The 16,551-nt window shown below is 40.5% G+C and overlaps 1 pseudogene; it reads left to right on the forward strand.

Annotated features, from left to right (window-relative positions):
* Positions 1 to 361: 361 nt before the first annotated feature.
* LOC122643599 lies at positions 362 to 8,133 on the forward strand (annotated as a pseudogene).
* Positions 8,134 to 16,551: the final 8,418 nt, after the last annotated feature.

Here is a 16,551-nt window from a genome sequence, read left to right on the forward strand (position 1 = left end):
TCGTGTTGAGTTTGGTTAGGCTTATACCTCTTTGGGATAGTCCTCCCTTTGGTAAACCTCTAGTTGCAATCTTTTAGTGATAGGATAATGTAGATCTTGCCGATGATATCATGGTTGGGCCCCGTGGCTTGTATAGTAGACTTAGCCTGGGGTGGCCTCTTGGGTCCTATTCCTCTTGGGTTACCGAACTAGCTCTGTCGCGGTCGGGCTTGAGCTAGCCTCCTCTTCGGGTTAGGACACGTGGCATCTCGGGATTGGCCCGTATATTTTTGGTTTATCATTAATCCCCATCAAATTCTTGGAAATAGTTGGGGACTGAAGAAAAGAGAGGGGGGGGGGGGGGGAGGAAGGGGGGGAGCTTATGAACAAATTGAATTGGTGTCCACTACACTTCTCTATTAAGATACGTCAACAACACAACCAAATAGAATCGATCCAGCAAATCCACTCATTAGTAAATTTTGGGGGGCCCATATGCTCCATTGTTGCTTCGAATAGACTTTTGGATGGTTTACCAAAATCTGGACGGGTTGATGAAGCCCGTCATTTATTCCATGAAATGATAGATCGAGATGAGTTCACTTGGAATACCATGATTGCTGCGTATGCCAGATCAGGACGACTAATTGAAGCTCGACAACTTTTTGATGAGACCCCAAATCGGAGTTCTATTGCATAGTCTTCCCTTATCTCTGGGTATTCTTATGTGGGCTGTGGCATGGAAGTGCTTGAGTTGTTTTGGGAAATGCAATTGGAAGGACTCAAGCCCAACCAATACACTTTGGGCAGTGTTCTTCGTGCTTGCTCCATTGTTGTGGCACTCCAAAGAGGGCAATAGATTCATGCCTATGCTATCAAGACTCAATTTGATACAAACATTTTTGTTGTCACAGGACTTGTGGACATGTATGCCAAGGGCAAGTAAGTTTTGGAGGCAGAGTATTTATTTGAGACCATGCCTAACAAAAATAATCATGTGTTGTGGACTGCCATGGTCACTAGATACTCTCAGAATGGGGATGCGATTAGAGCAATGCAATGTTTCCGGGGCATGAGGTTGGAAGGCATTGGGTTAAACCAGTTCACCTTTCCCACTGTGTTAACTAGTTGTGCAATAGCTCTGCCCTTGGATTTGGAAAGGAAGTGCATGGTTGCATAATGTGGAGTGGTTTTGGGGCAAACATATTTGTTGAGAGTGCATTAGTTGATACGTATGCAAAGTGTAGAGATATGAATAGTGCAAGGAGGGTATTGGAGGCTATGGAGGTTGATGTTTCTGGGAACTCTTTGATTGTTGGTTGTGTGAGGCTAGGGTTGGAAGATGAAACACTTTCCTTATTTAAGACAATGCACTTGAAAAATATGAAGATGGATGATTTCACTTACCCATTTGTTCTAAACTCGTTTGCCTCCATTATGGATATACAAAAGCCCAGTCTATTCATTTCTCGATTGTGAAAACTGGTTTTGAATCTTACAGACATGTGAACAATGCTCTTGTAGACATGTATGCAAAGCGAGGAAGTTTAGATTGGGCTTCTAGAGTTTTCCACAAAATGCCTGAGTAGGATGTGGTGTCATGGACTTCGTTGATCACTGGTTACACACACTACAGGTCCCATTAAGAAGCACTGATGTTGTTTTGTGATATGAGAATTGCATGTATTGATCCAAACCAATTTATCAATGCCAACATTTTGGGTGTCTGTGCTGAACTAACTATTTTAGAGTTTGGGCGACAAGTGTTAAGAAAACAACGCCCAGAATGGCGATTTGCAAAGAAAAAAATGAAAACAGAGAGGGAGTACACAACGCACAACACAAAGATTTATGTGGTTCACCTCCAGTATGGAAGCTACATCCACGGTCGAGCAGTAGAACAGGTTTCACTATTTCTCTGAAAATGTTACAAAACCCTCATAAGCCTATCTCAAAGAGATAAGAACAATATATAAGAAAACCCTAATCTAGAAAGTACACAAATACCCCAACCCAAAAATGCCAAAAAACCTGGGCCGGACCAAAACATAACACATGGCTCAAAAGGTACTCATTTCGAAGATCTCGACGAGCCCAACACAACTCCAAGCCTTAGGCATGGAGCCCCACCATTTTTTGACATTCCGAGATCATTTCGAGGCCGAAACGGCCCTCCGAAGGTCTCAACCGCACTATCTGGAACAAATCAAGCTTCACCAACAACAACAAGTACATGCCAATTTCGTTAGCTGTGGCTTTCAATCATTCTTATCAGTAAAGAATTCACTGGTAACAATGTATGCTAAGTGCAAGTGCATAAAGGATGTTTATCAAGTATTTGACTCCATGTCAATCCAGGACATGGTCTTTTGGACTGCTTTGATTATTGGTCTTGCTAAGAATGGTAGGGGAAAAGATTCCCTTCTACTCTATGAGAAGATGATCATGCTGGCACAAGCCCTGACTTTGTTACTATCATTGGCTTGCAGTTCGCTTGCAGCCATGCAGGTCTTGTCGATGACGGTTGCCTCTACTTCTAGTCTATGGATAAGGTCCATGGTATTACACCTGCCCTTAAACACTATGCTTGTATAATTGATCTTCTTGGGCGATCTGGGAAGATGGATGAAGTGAAGGAATTGCTGAATCAAATGATAGTTAAACCTTATGCGACTATATGGAAGGCAGTGCTAGCTACATGTAGGATCCATGAGAACTTGGAGTTGGTTGTGGGAGATGCAAGGAACCTCTTTGAATTGGAACCTTCCCCATATGTTGTTTTATCTAATATTTATTCAGCACCTGATAGATAGGATGATGTTGCAAATGTACGTAGACTGATGAAATCAAAAGGCATTACTAAGGAGCCTGGATGTAGTTGGATTGAGATGAACAGAAGAATTAACACCTTTATGGCTGAAGATAGAAGCCACCAAATGATGATAGAAATATATGCCAAGCTCAATGAGATAATGATCTCAATGAAAAAAGTTGGGTATTGTGAGGACAATTGGCAAATGGTGGGGGATCGTCATGTGTCCTCCACCTCATCCCTCTTATGGTGGAAAGAGAGAGAGAGTCATATGTAGGGAGTCACCACCTAGAGGAGGGTCTAGGACCCAAATATTGTACTGTAATGACTCATATGTTACGTCCTTTTGGGAACAAATGGTCTATTGGTCTGGGTACGGATCAAGTTACAGTCCAGGGAAGGTATTAGGTACCCCAGTCCGCCTGAATTTATCGGTCTCTCTATTGCTAGGCAAGGTAAAGATATAACATGCTTTTGAGGAAGAATGTAAAGTACAAGCAAAGTAAATACAATACAAGAAAAAGGTAAGGAGACATACCTGGATGCTTGGCTACATGGTAAGGGTTAGTATACAAGAATGTAAAAATAATGAAGGACTCAAGCCCTAAATAACCTAATTATTGACTCTAATCTAAGTATGGTGATGTGATAAATGCATGAGAGCGCAGGTGTAAGAAGAAACATGTAAATTGATAACATGAATGCTAGCATGAGGGAGTCTTACATTACAGGGGATGGGGATAATGAAAAGATGCATGCATGGAAGTGAGATACAACATAGAAGCAATAAGGATAGCAAAGAGTATGTGTGATCACCATCTAGAGAGATGGGATTACTTTCTTCCGGAGATGCTAAACGAAGTAAAAGTGAAAACAAAAACATAGATTAAATAAGATTCAGAGATGAAGAGGAACCTACCTAGTTATTAGAAGATGATCGAAATAAAAATATGGGGGTTTCTCTTTTGTAACTCGGGAGCTTTGTATGTGGAGTAAGTATCGCAACTTATAGGGGGTTTCTCTTATCTTCTTGTACGCAACACTTCATTGTCCAAGCCAAAATCACCGGATAGATGTCTTTGGGCTTTGAATCTTGAAGCTTCAAGTGGATATTGTAACACTCAAAAGGTGGGAGATGCAATAGGCTAAGACCATGTAGGGGTCAAAGACTAAGGACTCAAAGTAAGAGAGTGGGGGATGGAATTGGGGCAAGCAAACACATGACCCAATGGGAGATTTGTCTAACCCTCCTTAATGTGAGAGGGGGTGTATTTATAGATGTAGAGGGGTGTGTGTGCTCCCAAATTCATGTAGGGATGCTTGGTTTGATCCGGACCATCCAAAGTTGGGGTCTTTGCATCGATAGTGGGTGTTTGGTCCAGGTAAGGACCAATGGGGTGTGGGCAAGTGTTTAGTTTCCTTAAGAAGTGCTTCTTAGGGTCTAAGGAAGCCAAAATACCCATATAAGGTGCCAAAAATAAGCTTGGTCGTGAAATGAATTGAAATCAGAGCTAACCATGGCAAGTTTTGGCTTCTCGGATTTGCATAGATTCAACATTGAAATTACCCAAGTCGACATGGAAGAGGGGTAAGATCGACATCGAGTGTGCCAATGAACAACACTCGACATCGAGGGAAATGGCTTGGCTGTTGAATGTCATTGTCTGAATGTCAAGGTAAGTTAGACAGTAGTAAGGTTCTGCTAGATTGTCACGCCCCTATCCCGATGCAAGATATTTTACCACATAGGGGTATGACTGGGACAATTACACATCATGCTAACACCTACCAAGATCGCGGATACAGTGTCCTGAGCCACAGTCCACCCTGTCATCACATATTGATAATAGAAAGGAACGTATAAAAAAGAAATAAATCGTTCCAGATATAGAGTTAGCGGAAGCAAAATTAAATTAAATCATGTGAAATTTTAGAGCATCGGTTCTCTAATGATAACACATATTACAATTCTAACATAAGTAACCATTCATTACTCTCCCTATAAATAAACACACGGTTTATACATGATTGTGGAATGAAGTCAGGAAATTAAATAATAAATAATCGCCACAAGGGCACCAATCTTGGGTGTACATCTACATCCAAGTCACAGCCACTGGTCCCACTTGATTTGCATCCAACGGTGCTCATCCAAGTAGTACCTCCTGCATAATCAACTAAAAAGAGATTACGCAACGGGGTTAGCTACACTAGCTAGTGAGGGAGCAAAGGGGAATGCACATACACCATAGAATCAATATCAATAAGAATGATACATGCTAATGTTAGATTCATTTTTCACCTAACACACAATTCTATCGATCAAGTATATGCTACTGTGATAACTCAAGAGACACTGAGGGTCACTTATCCTATTGCCCCAGTGAAACCTCAGTTATCACGAATGGACCTGCGCCGGTAGAAGCCATCATGACCACCCAGTGGCAAACCCCGATAGCCATCACTACCGCTGCCTTGGCCTCTCCCACCTCCACAGGCCGCAGGTGCTCAGACTATCCAACACATAAACCCCTTGGCAAGGGTCGTAGCATAAGGGAACAAGCATCCTAGCCACAAATATACTGTATGCAGATCCTATCGTCCCGAGAGGTATTCCGGGTGCATCAACGTCCCATTCCATCTAGTACCCGGGTACCAGCACGACATGGTACATACAGTTCAGGATGACATACGACAATTTTCATAATTTAAATAAATTAGGGTTCCGATACTGACCGACACCGTAGCCCGATACAATAGTGAGCATGCTATCACATTCATAATAGATTACAATTGGATAATAATGCAATGCGCACAATGCTTATAAATATATACTAGCATGCTTAAGATTAACATTTATATAAATATTCAAACCCAACAAAATCACCCAGAACCCATTCACCTAACACAGACGCCTCCATGTGTGGTTGACATGAATCTCACCTGGGCTTCCCGCTCTCCATCGAGTTGGGTAGGCTAGGAATACAAAAATAATTATTAAGGTATGTATAGATGGGTCCCACACTGGGCCCATGAGGTTAAAATCAGATTTCAACCAAGACAGCACGAGCGGACTCACGGGCGCTCTCAGCAGAGGTGAATCTGCCTCTGACTTCGTTCAAGCCAAAAGGTGAAAACAGAGCGAGCAGACCCACGAGCGGAACATCTCAGTTGAATCCAGTCGTTGATCCGTTCAACATCTAAGGCTATCATAAAAGGGAGTGGATCCATGGGCGGACGTGCTTCTTGGGTCGGCCCCTGCATCTATTAGATTTCTGAGACAGGACCCGAGAGCAACAGGCTTCGGGCGGAGGCAAACAGAGTGAATCTGTGCCTTCGTTCGCTCAGGCTATTATGCGGGGTTTACACTGGGCGGATTGGCGGGCGGTACCACAATAGATGGATCCGATCATTCGTCCGTCGACAGTCTCTTTCGAGATTACAGAGGGCTTCAGCTCCAGCTTGAAGCTTGGAGCTCCTTATCACCTCAGGAACAAGGGAGATGTCTCTAAGCCTTCCTAGGGTCACTAGGTCCTAGGCTCACCTCCAGGATCCAAGATCCTACAAGGTTTGGGTCTCATATTGGTCCATGGGTTGGGATTTAAGGTTCAAACCAGGGTTCATTGGCCATGGCTGCAATTGCAGCACTTAGAGGCCTAGGTCAACATCCATTAGAGCTCCCAACTAGGGCCGAGATTCACCTTGAGTCCCAAATGGAACCCTAGGTTAGCCCTAACTCAAGAAACCAACAAAATAAAAAGGGAAATGAGGGAGAGCTAGGTTGAGGGAGCTTACCTTGGTGAGCTTCCTTCTTCCAGCCACTCTCTCCATCTCCTCTCCTCCTCTTTCTCTTCTCCCTTGGATCCGTCCAGCTGGGGAGGAGGTGTGGAGCTGCCAGCCATCTTTGCATGGCTTCCACCTTCTTCCCTTCCCCTCCTATTCCTCTTCTACTTCACCTTCTTCTTCCTTCCTCTTCCTCCTTCTCTTTTCTCTTGTCTCTTCTCCACCATAGTTTATGGGGGAGGGGGAGAGATAAGTGAATGAAAGGGGTTTAGGTATCCTTTAAGGGGTTAGATGGGCTTTAGGGTGTGTTTAGTTTAGGTACCCCCAATCACTTAGTGGTCCTAGGTCTTAAATGGGTTTTGGTTTGGGTCTTAGGGCTTGTTTGGCTTTAGCCATACCCATTAGGTCCATTAGGTCATGTTTGGGATGCACCCTAAGTCCATTGGACCTAATTGTTCACTAGGGTTTGTTTGGTTTAGGCTAGGGTGTATAAACTCATTATTCATCCAAGTTAAGCCTTATGGGCCCACTTTCATGGCCCACTCAACCAAGCAATGGTGAGGGCAGGAGTCCATATGGTCCAAAGGTTTAATTAGGGTGTCTAGGACATGGGCATGTGGGTCCCACAGGAAAATAATCCAAAAAGGCTGATGACAGCACGAGCGGATCCTCGAGCGGATTCAGCAAGAGTGAGTCCATTCGTGACTCCGGTGCTGCTATCATGGCCCAAACTTTAAGGAAATCTGTGGGGCTTTGGCCCACACTTCCAAGTATTCGAGGGGGTTCTTTCTACGGTATTACTAGTTCAAAGTTATTAGTGTTGACCATGGCCATAAGGCATTACCCCTTGGGTAAGGTCTAAACTGCCCCGGGGTATAGGGGTATATCTGGGGTGCGAGTGTAACATAGATAGTCAAATGGGATGATTTGATGTCGATGGAAGGTTGGGTGGATGTCGACTCGGGGTCTTTGAATGTCGACCTGGGTTTTGGTGTCGACAGGGAAGAAATGGATTGTTTGGGCCAGGTTCGGTGCTGGGCCAGGCTGGATCCAAGGGGTCTGGGTTAGGGCTAGCCTTTCCAAGGGTTCATAGAGGGCTTGGAGGCTTTGGTTTGGGCTCCGACAAGGGGAATCGACAATCGATAAATGGATTCTGGCAGTGCACACTGACTCTACATCCATAGATATACTAGCTCTAGGCCTTGGAGGGTGTTCATCATCGTTACAGAAAACCTCTGGGAGGCAAGATAAAATGAGGTGTCTACAGGTATGTGCCAGATATGAATTGTGTGTTCCATGGCGTGGAAGTAGAGGGTAAAGAGCTTGGTCTTGCTTATCATAGCGAGAATTTAGTTGTTGCTTTTGGGCTTCTCAGCATGCCTCCTGGAGTGCCTATTAGGATTTTCAAGAATCTCTGTGTGTGTGTGGTGATTGTCACACTGCTATGAAATTCATATCAAAAGTTTTTGAACGACCTGTAATCTTAAGGGATCCAAATTGTTTTCATCACTTCAGTGAGGGAACATGTTCTTGTAAGGATTATTGGTAGAATCATCGCACTTGCATCTTTTAATTTGCTTTCCATCTTTATCTTCCCCATTTCCTGAGGATTCTTGATTTGGTACAAGCTATGGATATGAAAACAGAGCAGGCTTAGCTAAGGTAGATCGATTCTATGGTAAGAAGTGTATCAGCCACAAGAATCAAATCATGGTTGGTCCATTACCTCAATTAGTAGATCACCCTAATGGGCCAACCATATTTGGAACTAGGCCAGCCCACTTGGCCTGGGGGTTTTTAGGTCCCTCAAACCCAATCATGGGGATAGCTATACAGCCTCGGACACCAAGACAAGCAATGGGGATCGATTGGAAAACTTCTAGAAAAAGTTGGTGAAATTTTGGTTATTTTGACTCTTACCATTGCACTTTTAAGTATCGGCTGATCCGATCCGATCTGATCCTTGGCCAATATGACTGAAGTTTTAATATATTTTTTTAAGTTTTTAAGTTTTTTTTTAAATATTAGTTTGTCTGATACCAACTGATATTGATCGATCCGATCCCGAGATCGCAACACCCACCAACTCTGGCCGCTACATGACTAGATCCATAAAAAAATAAAACAATTTTGGGGGTTTTTTACTGATCCTGACCAATTTGTACCAATCCGATCCCGATCCAAAAAGGTATCGACCATGACTGATACTTGGACTTTGAACCTTGCGTCTTGGAGCCAAGATTTTTTGGACGACAGCGGTAGAAAATTGTGTAAATTTTAAAGCAATTTCAAAATTTTAAAACATAATCTTTTCTCCGCCTCTAAATCTCTATTATTTTCTATTAGGGATGCAAAAGGACTGGATTCGGATCAGATGTGATCGGAGCCGGATATTTCCTGACCGAATATGGATACCTCTAAACGGATTTGGATTTTTGACCATCCGTTTACATCTCTGCCTTGTAACCCAGACTTCCCTTCCCTAGCAGATACAATTCACTCTCAATCCATATCTCTTAGATCATGATTCTCTTTTCATCATATTCTAGAACCTATTGAATCTTAAAAAACCCTTAAAATCATTATTTACTTAATTTTTTATTATTAAGTACTCAGATTTTTTTTCAAACGGATTTTTATCGGAGTATTCAGATTTTTTTTCGGATAACTCTAAACGAATACAGATGTCCCAAAATGGATATGGATGCAGATTCGGAGTAGGAATCGGTTATCCATTTACAACCCTATTTTCAATCGGAAAAAAAAAAAATTTTAAATTAAAATTAAAAAAAACATTTGAAACCAAGAAAATCGTACAAAAAATGTATGGTTTTCTTTTTCCAGACATCCAAACACAACCTAAAGTTTTAACATTATTCTTTCTTGATGAGAAATATTAGCCTGCGTTCCTGTAACGATTATTTTCCCTTTACACATGAGATCCTGGCCACGAAATTAGTGGGATTAGTTTGTGGCCCATTGTTTCAATGGCTGGATCTTACATGTTGGGGGGGCTTTGGCCTAGAATTTCCATTAACTTTTTTCTGAGTTCTAACAATCTAAAAGTGGTTTACAACTCCCCTAGTTGGCTAATCGATATAAAAGTGAGTTTAGTACTTTCACATATAGGGCCGACTGATTGTAGCTAACATGCACCGCATCGACATTATCATCCATAAATCCATGACCCAACCAATGCACGCTATTTTTGAACAGTACCGAGACTATACGATACTTGATAAGACATAGCAAGTTGTTAGTACAAAGAACTTGTTTTAATATTGTATTGAGTTGTATTTAAGTTGAGGTCCATATTCAAATGTAATGCACACACTCACGCATACATACATATAGCATGATCTTAGGAGGTTATATTAGACATATTTCACATAGACTAAACCAAAGAAAATGACCCTGACTTGTCCAACTAAGGACTTAACCATTTTCAACAAAAATAGCTGATCCAGCATACCGAATCCAGAACTGGCATGCCGAATCCCATTTGGCCTGCAAAATGCAATCTCAAGGTTTTGCTCACAGAGAGTAAACGGAATGTACCGAATCATGATCCGGCATGCTAAATCATGATCCAGCATACCGAATCATGTTATGTTTGTTAAAAATTAGTCGTTGGTCAACGGATATATTCTGTGATCCGGCATACCGGATCAGGACTGACTTGTATCCGAATTTAGCATTGATTCATGGATGCTTTGAGCACCTTTGCCTATAAATAGGTAAGCTTAATTAAGCTAAACACAATTAATTAGAGCTAATCAAAGGCACTAAAAGACATTGCTACTTGATCATTCAAAGCGTTGAAGTGTGCATTCTTCATCAAGCATTCATTCAAGCACATTCTCTCACAAGCTCCTTCAATTCACTTAGCATTAAGCTTCAAGTTGAAAGGTAGCATACACTACTAAGGTTGAGGTAACTCCTTCTTTAGTACCCTTTATTTTAAATGGTAGTTTGAGTCCTCTTACTCAGAATCAAGAGTAGTTTGAGTCCTCTTGCTTGAAATCAAGAGTAGTTGGTTGTATGAGTCCTCTTGCTTTTAATTAAGATTTGTATGAGTTCTCTTGCTCATTCTCAAGATTATTTTTAATAGAATTCTCTCTAAAGTTAGAGGAGTGGACATAGGCAAGTTTTGATCGAACCACTATAAATCTTAGTGTTATCTTTATAATTTATTTATTTTATATTGATAACTTTTTTATTGCCGTAAAAGTTTTTATTTACCACTATGTTCATCTATTCACCCCCCTCTAGGTGAATTCACATTTGGTATCAGAGCGGGAGCTCGAGACCTTGATTTTTTTAATCTTATTAAGATTTAAAAGACCATGGGATCCTCTGCCAATCGAAAGATTGAAGGTTACAACATCACTAGACCACCTTTCTTTGAAGGAGAAGGATTTTCCTATTGGAAAAATCGCTTCAAAAACTTTGTATGTACTAATAATATTGATGCTTGGGAGGTCATTAAAAATGGACCAAATACCATAAACAAACCCAAAGAAAAATGGACTATCGCTGAATTATGTAGTAATTAGCTATATTCAATGTGCTTTAAGAGAGAAAGAATACAATAGGACTTGCATGTGTGACTCCGCTAAGGAGATGTTTGACAAACTTGTTGTTACCTATGAAGTTACCTCGGAGGTCAAACAATCCAAAATAGATATGCTTGTAAATGAATATGAACTATTAAAAATGAAAAATGATGAAGATATCTATGCTATGTTTACTCGTTTTATTAACATTGTGAACAAGTTGAAAGGTTTAGGCAAGATCTATACAAATAGAGAAAATGTAAGAAAGATCTTGAGATCCCTTTCCAAGGAATGGAGACCCAAAACAACGGCTATCAAAGAATCAAAAGATATCGACAAGTTAAGCCTAGATGAGCTTTTGGGATCACTCCAAACTCACGAAATGGAGCTCAAGCAAGACACCAAGGAAGATGTACCAAAAGAATCTAAGAAGAAGGTCGTGGCTTTCAAATCATGCTACGAAATCAGTGACGATGAAGAAGAACTATCTGATGATGAGATTGCATATCTCTCCAAGAAATTTTCAAAGTTTCTGAAGAATAAGGGCAAAAGTGCAAAACCTCATTTAACAAAAGGAGATTCTTTAAGGACAAAAAAGGTAAGAGTGTTTCCAAAGTTAATACTAACTCCTCTTCAAAAAACATCATTTTCTTTGAGTATTGAAAACCAGGACATTACAAGAGAGACTGTCTGAAAATGAAGAAATACAAAAAAACATACAAAGCCAAACATTCATTTGACTCAAGCAATGAGGAAGAGGAAGACAAAGAATCTCAAGAAGAAGAGCAAACAAACCTTGCACTTATGACTCTTGAAGATGAGAAAAACCAAAATGAGGTAACCCCCACATCTCCATCTCATAAAAATAAAGATTATTTAGAATTGGAAGAAGCTTTTGAGGATCTTTATCAAAGTAGCATGGAATTGGAACCATAAAAAAGAATCTCTTAAAAGAGATCAATTCTCTCAAAGATCAAAACATAACTTTAACTTCAGAAGTTAATGACTTTGAGGAAGAAAAAGAAAAATTGTGTAAAGCCTTAAAATCCTTTACAAATGGTAAAAAGAACCTTGACATTTTACTTGGATCTTTATCCAAAGTACCTTTCAACAAGGAAGGACTAGGCTATGATATGAACAAAAGTTCAAATCAAACTAAAGAGTCAAGTTCAAGTAAAATAGCAAGTAAGAGAGTAAAGAAGAACAAATATTGTAACTATTGTAGAAAGAAAGGACATTCTCTTGAGGAATGTTATTCCAAAAAAAAAAGTCTTCAAGTTAAGAAACCCAATCCCAAAGGAAAAACTCTATTTAAATACTTCTCAAATTGTTGTATGTAATAACTACAACAAAAAGGGACATAATTTGGGAATGCTATCATATGAACCAAGTATTTTATTATCCTAGAAAACCTTATAGTGATCAAAATAGGAGAAGTCTTGCAAAGATGCAAAGACCATCTAGAACTCCACCAAAGATGTAAAAACCATCTAAGAACCAAGGATCATATAGAGTACCCTAAAACCAAAAACCTTGGAACCCCCAATCATACAAAAATTAGTATGGCAACCAAAAGGTAAATAGAAACCAAATGATTTAGAGACTAAGAGGAATGTATGATACTAACAATGACGGACCCAACACACAATGGGGACCAAAATTTTATTAAGTGTTATTGTTTTGTAGGTACACAAGAGCAATATGGAATGGTACATCGATAGTGGCTGCTCAAAGCACATGACATCCAATCCAAAGCTTTTCTCTGAACTCAAGAAGCAAAAAGGATGATGGGTATCCTTTGGAGACAACAGCAAATGAATAATCATTGAAAATGACTCAATCAAATTTGGAGGTACAGTAATCTCTAATATTAGCCTAGTTGATAACCTAAAGTATAATCGACTTAGTATAGGTCAATTATGTAACAATGGATATTTTATGAATTTCAATGCTTCTAAATGTATGATTAAAGATTCTGATGATAATGTGATTCTTGAAGGATGTAGAAGAAACAATGTTTATACTTGCATATTTAGTGTAAACTCACATGATGCTTGTCTTATTTCAAAATTTGATGATGCTACCTTATGACATAGAAAATTAGGACACATAAATGCTAAAATAATTAGATCCCTATCCTCAAAGAATTTGGTGAGAAATCTACCAAAGTTGAACTTTGATAAACAACACATGTGTGGAGGACGTCAAAGAAGTAAACTTACAAAGGTTTCCCACAAGGCCATAAACTTAGTTGCTATTTTTAGACCTTTGGAACTACTCCATCTTGACTTATTTGGACCTATCCAAACTACAAGTTTAGAAGGTAAGAAATATACTTTTGTCATTGTAGATGACTATTCTAGATTCACTTAGACCCTCTTTCTCAAGCATAAAAATAATGCATTTGAAGAATTTGTATCTCTTTGTAAGAAAATACAAAATCAGAAGGGTTATTTGAACACCTCTATCAAAAGTGACCGTGGTGGTGAATTTGACAATACATATGAATTTGGAGACTTCTGTAGAAAACAAGGTATAACTCATAACTTTTCGGCCCCTAGAACGCCATAATCAAATGGTGTGGTTGAATGGAAAAACAGAACAATCTAAGAAATCGCAAGGACAATGCTCAATGAGTATTCTTTGCCAAAGTATTTTTAGGCTGAAGCTGTTCATACGGCATGTTATGTGTTGAAATCGCAAGGACAATGATAAAATCAGGTGTTGGATCTGATGTTGCTTCGGACTTCCACATCGATGAGGGTCATGTGGTGCAGGAGTTTGTAGTGCATGATGTATCATGTGTATGCAATGCGTGCACGTTCCTGTGATCTGGCCTGACGGAGTAGGCTATGTTCTTTTGTGTTTATATATTGTTTTTGTATAGTAAAGCTTATAGTAGCTGGTTATATTTTTAACTTGTGTTACTTTGTAATAACTGCATAGTTGTAATACAAGTTTCAATCTATATAAATATCAAGCTTATCACTCCGATCTCCTTATTTATTGCTATTATCATTATTATTTATTCTCTTTCGCTGCATTTTGATTACTATTTTATGATGAACTGTGAAGGAGAGTACTATACTTGTGATCCTGGAGGTTGGTTGGGTGCCAGTTGGCATCCAATCACACCATGCCCTTATTAATCGGGCCGGAGTTTGCCAATTGAGTGGTATCAAAGCGACTGTGCTCTACTCCTATTTACAGTCTAATTCATAATGCAGCAGCATCTTAAGACTCATTGACCTGAAGATGAGTCTATTCTAGGATAAAATAAAAGCTTCAACCAAAAAAATTTAAGTAATAAGGATTTTGAAGTGTGAAATGTAATATAATGTGAAACAAGAAAAATATAAACTGTTATATAAATATGCCAAAAGTTAGATACAAAATTTCAGCAACATGTGCTGATTGGATTACAACCTTTGGGTAAACACGGGAAAGAGTACATAGCCTTTACAAAAAGGGAGAAAGCTAAAGAGCTAAAAGTAGAAACAACCAAAGAAAAAGGAAGCCAATAGATCATTGTTGTTGTGGTTGTGGTGGTGGTGCCTATCCTAAGAAGTAAGATCTCCACTGGCCTAACTCCATCTCTACGGCGCCCACTCGGTCGCTAATCTGGGTAAGATCTTGGTTCACACCCGTAAATCCTCGTGCCACAGTCCTCTCCAAAGAGTCGAGGCGACTAAATAGCTGTCCCCAAGTGGTGGTATCACTTGTGATGTGCGGGGCAGCCAAAGAAGATGAAGCACTGGGGTGTCTGAATGAAACTGTGGATTGAGTGCCTATAGGAAAATCACTAGGCATCTCCATATGCACATCCTCTACTCTCTCCTCAATAGGAACTCCCCCTGCAGCCCCCTCTGCCCCCATGGGCTGTGCTAGCTCAGTGCAATCTAGGTGACCAAGCTCTGGAGAAAATGGTGGAAGCTGAATGTGCATCTTGAGAAGAGTGATTTGATTAATGTTCACCACCCTTATAGTCGAAGGCTCCTCGTCAATGAGTCGGACACCACACCGATGAAAGATCTTGATGAGCAACCTTCCAAAGAGTAAGTTCCCATTCCCGAGATTGTTGTGAAGATGTGCCTATTGGGAGTGACCCAAAATGCCTTGCCCAGATCCCGGCTCGAACGAGAGAGCGATGCGCGCTGGTTGGTGTGCAATAAGAAATTAAAGTTGCACCTTCCCTCATAAGGCGCCTTTTGGGGGATTGGCAAGCGCTAATCCTACAATTGGTATCAGAGCAGGTGGTTGCAAGTTCGAGTCTCCCCGGTGTCATGGGTGCTCTGTTATTGGGCATGCATTTAGGGGGGGATTGTTGGGAGTGACCCAAAATGCCCTGCCCAGATCCCGGCTCGGGCGAGGGAGCGATGCGCATTGGCTGGTGTGCAATAAGAAATTAAAGTTACACCTTTTCTCATAAGGCATCTTTTGGGGGATTGACAAGCGCTTAATCCTACAGTGCCATGGTATACATGATTGCATAGGGCAAGCATATCTGATAACCCATATATAGGCAGTAAGTGGTGAAAATCTACATGGATGAGAGCTCGGTGCGATGGCCTGCCTTCGGGGTGACGTTGTGACCACATATCCGCAAAAGCACACGAGTGAAGGGTATGAATTCCAACTTTGACAACACCCTTTCATATGATGCTCCATTGGTGAGCATAGAAAATAACCATTTTCTCTTTGTAACTGAGAGGAACTCGGATGTCTCTGTCCTTGGAGAACAGTATCTCATCTCACCCTCGTTGGATATCTCCAACAATGCAGCCAGTTGAGTAATATTGAAGGAAATTTCCCGGCCCTTCACATAATTACTCACGATAAAGTCCTCCCCCTCATGCCGGTAGGCAAGGTTGCTGTAGAAAAGCCAAACCAACCGGAGGTAACACAAGCTGTCCGACTGAACCATAGGGAGCCAACCCAAGCCTTCGAACCTCTCTTGGACTTTGAATGCAGTTAAGTCCACTAGTATCACACCCCGCTCTTCTTCTATTGATCTACCCATAAACCATTCCCCATACCTTTCTTCCTCAACAGCATTTCGAAAGAACATAGGTTCAAACTCAGCTACAAGTGCGGGGCCACCTCTTCCCCTACCACCCCTTCCTCCACCACCTCGACCTCGGGCTGCAGCCATTCTTAGTTAAGTGCTACATTTTAAGAAAAGAAATAAGAAAAAGAAAAGAAAAGAGTAAGTATAGGAACATAACAAGATAAATAAACAATAGGAAATAAGACAACATAATTGTATAGGAATGAGAGAATTAGATGGTTAGAAAATGTAGAATTTTAAGGAAGAGTAGTCAAATACATACAAAGAAACACTAAGGAGTCTTAGCAAGCCTAGTAAAGTTTAAGGATTCAATTAGGCAAGAAAATTTATAAGAAAGACGAAACAAACATTTT

This window comes from Telopea speciosissima, chromosome 10 (genome assembly GCF_018873765.1).
Source record: "Telopea speciosissima isolate NSW1024214 ecotype Mountain lineage chromosome 10, Tspe_v1, whole genome shotgun sequence".
Taxonomy (NCBI): domain Eukaryota; kingdom Viridiplantae; phylum Streptophyta; class Magnoliopsida; order Proteales; family Proteaceae; genus Telopea; species Telopea speciosissima.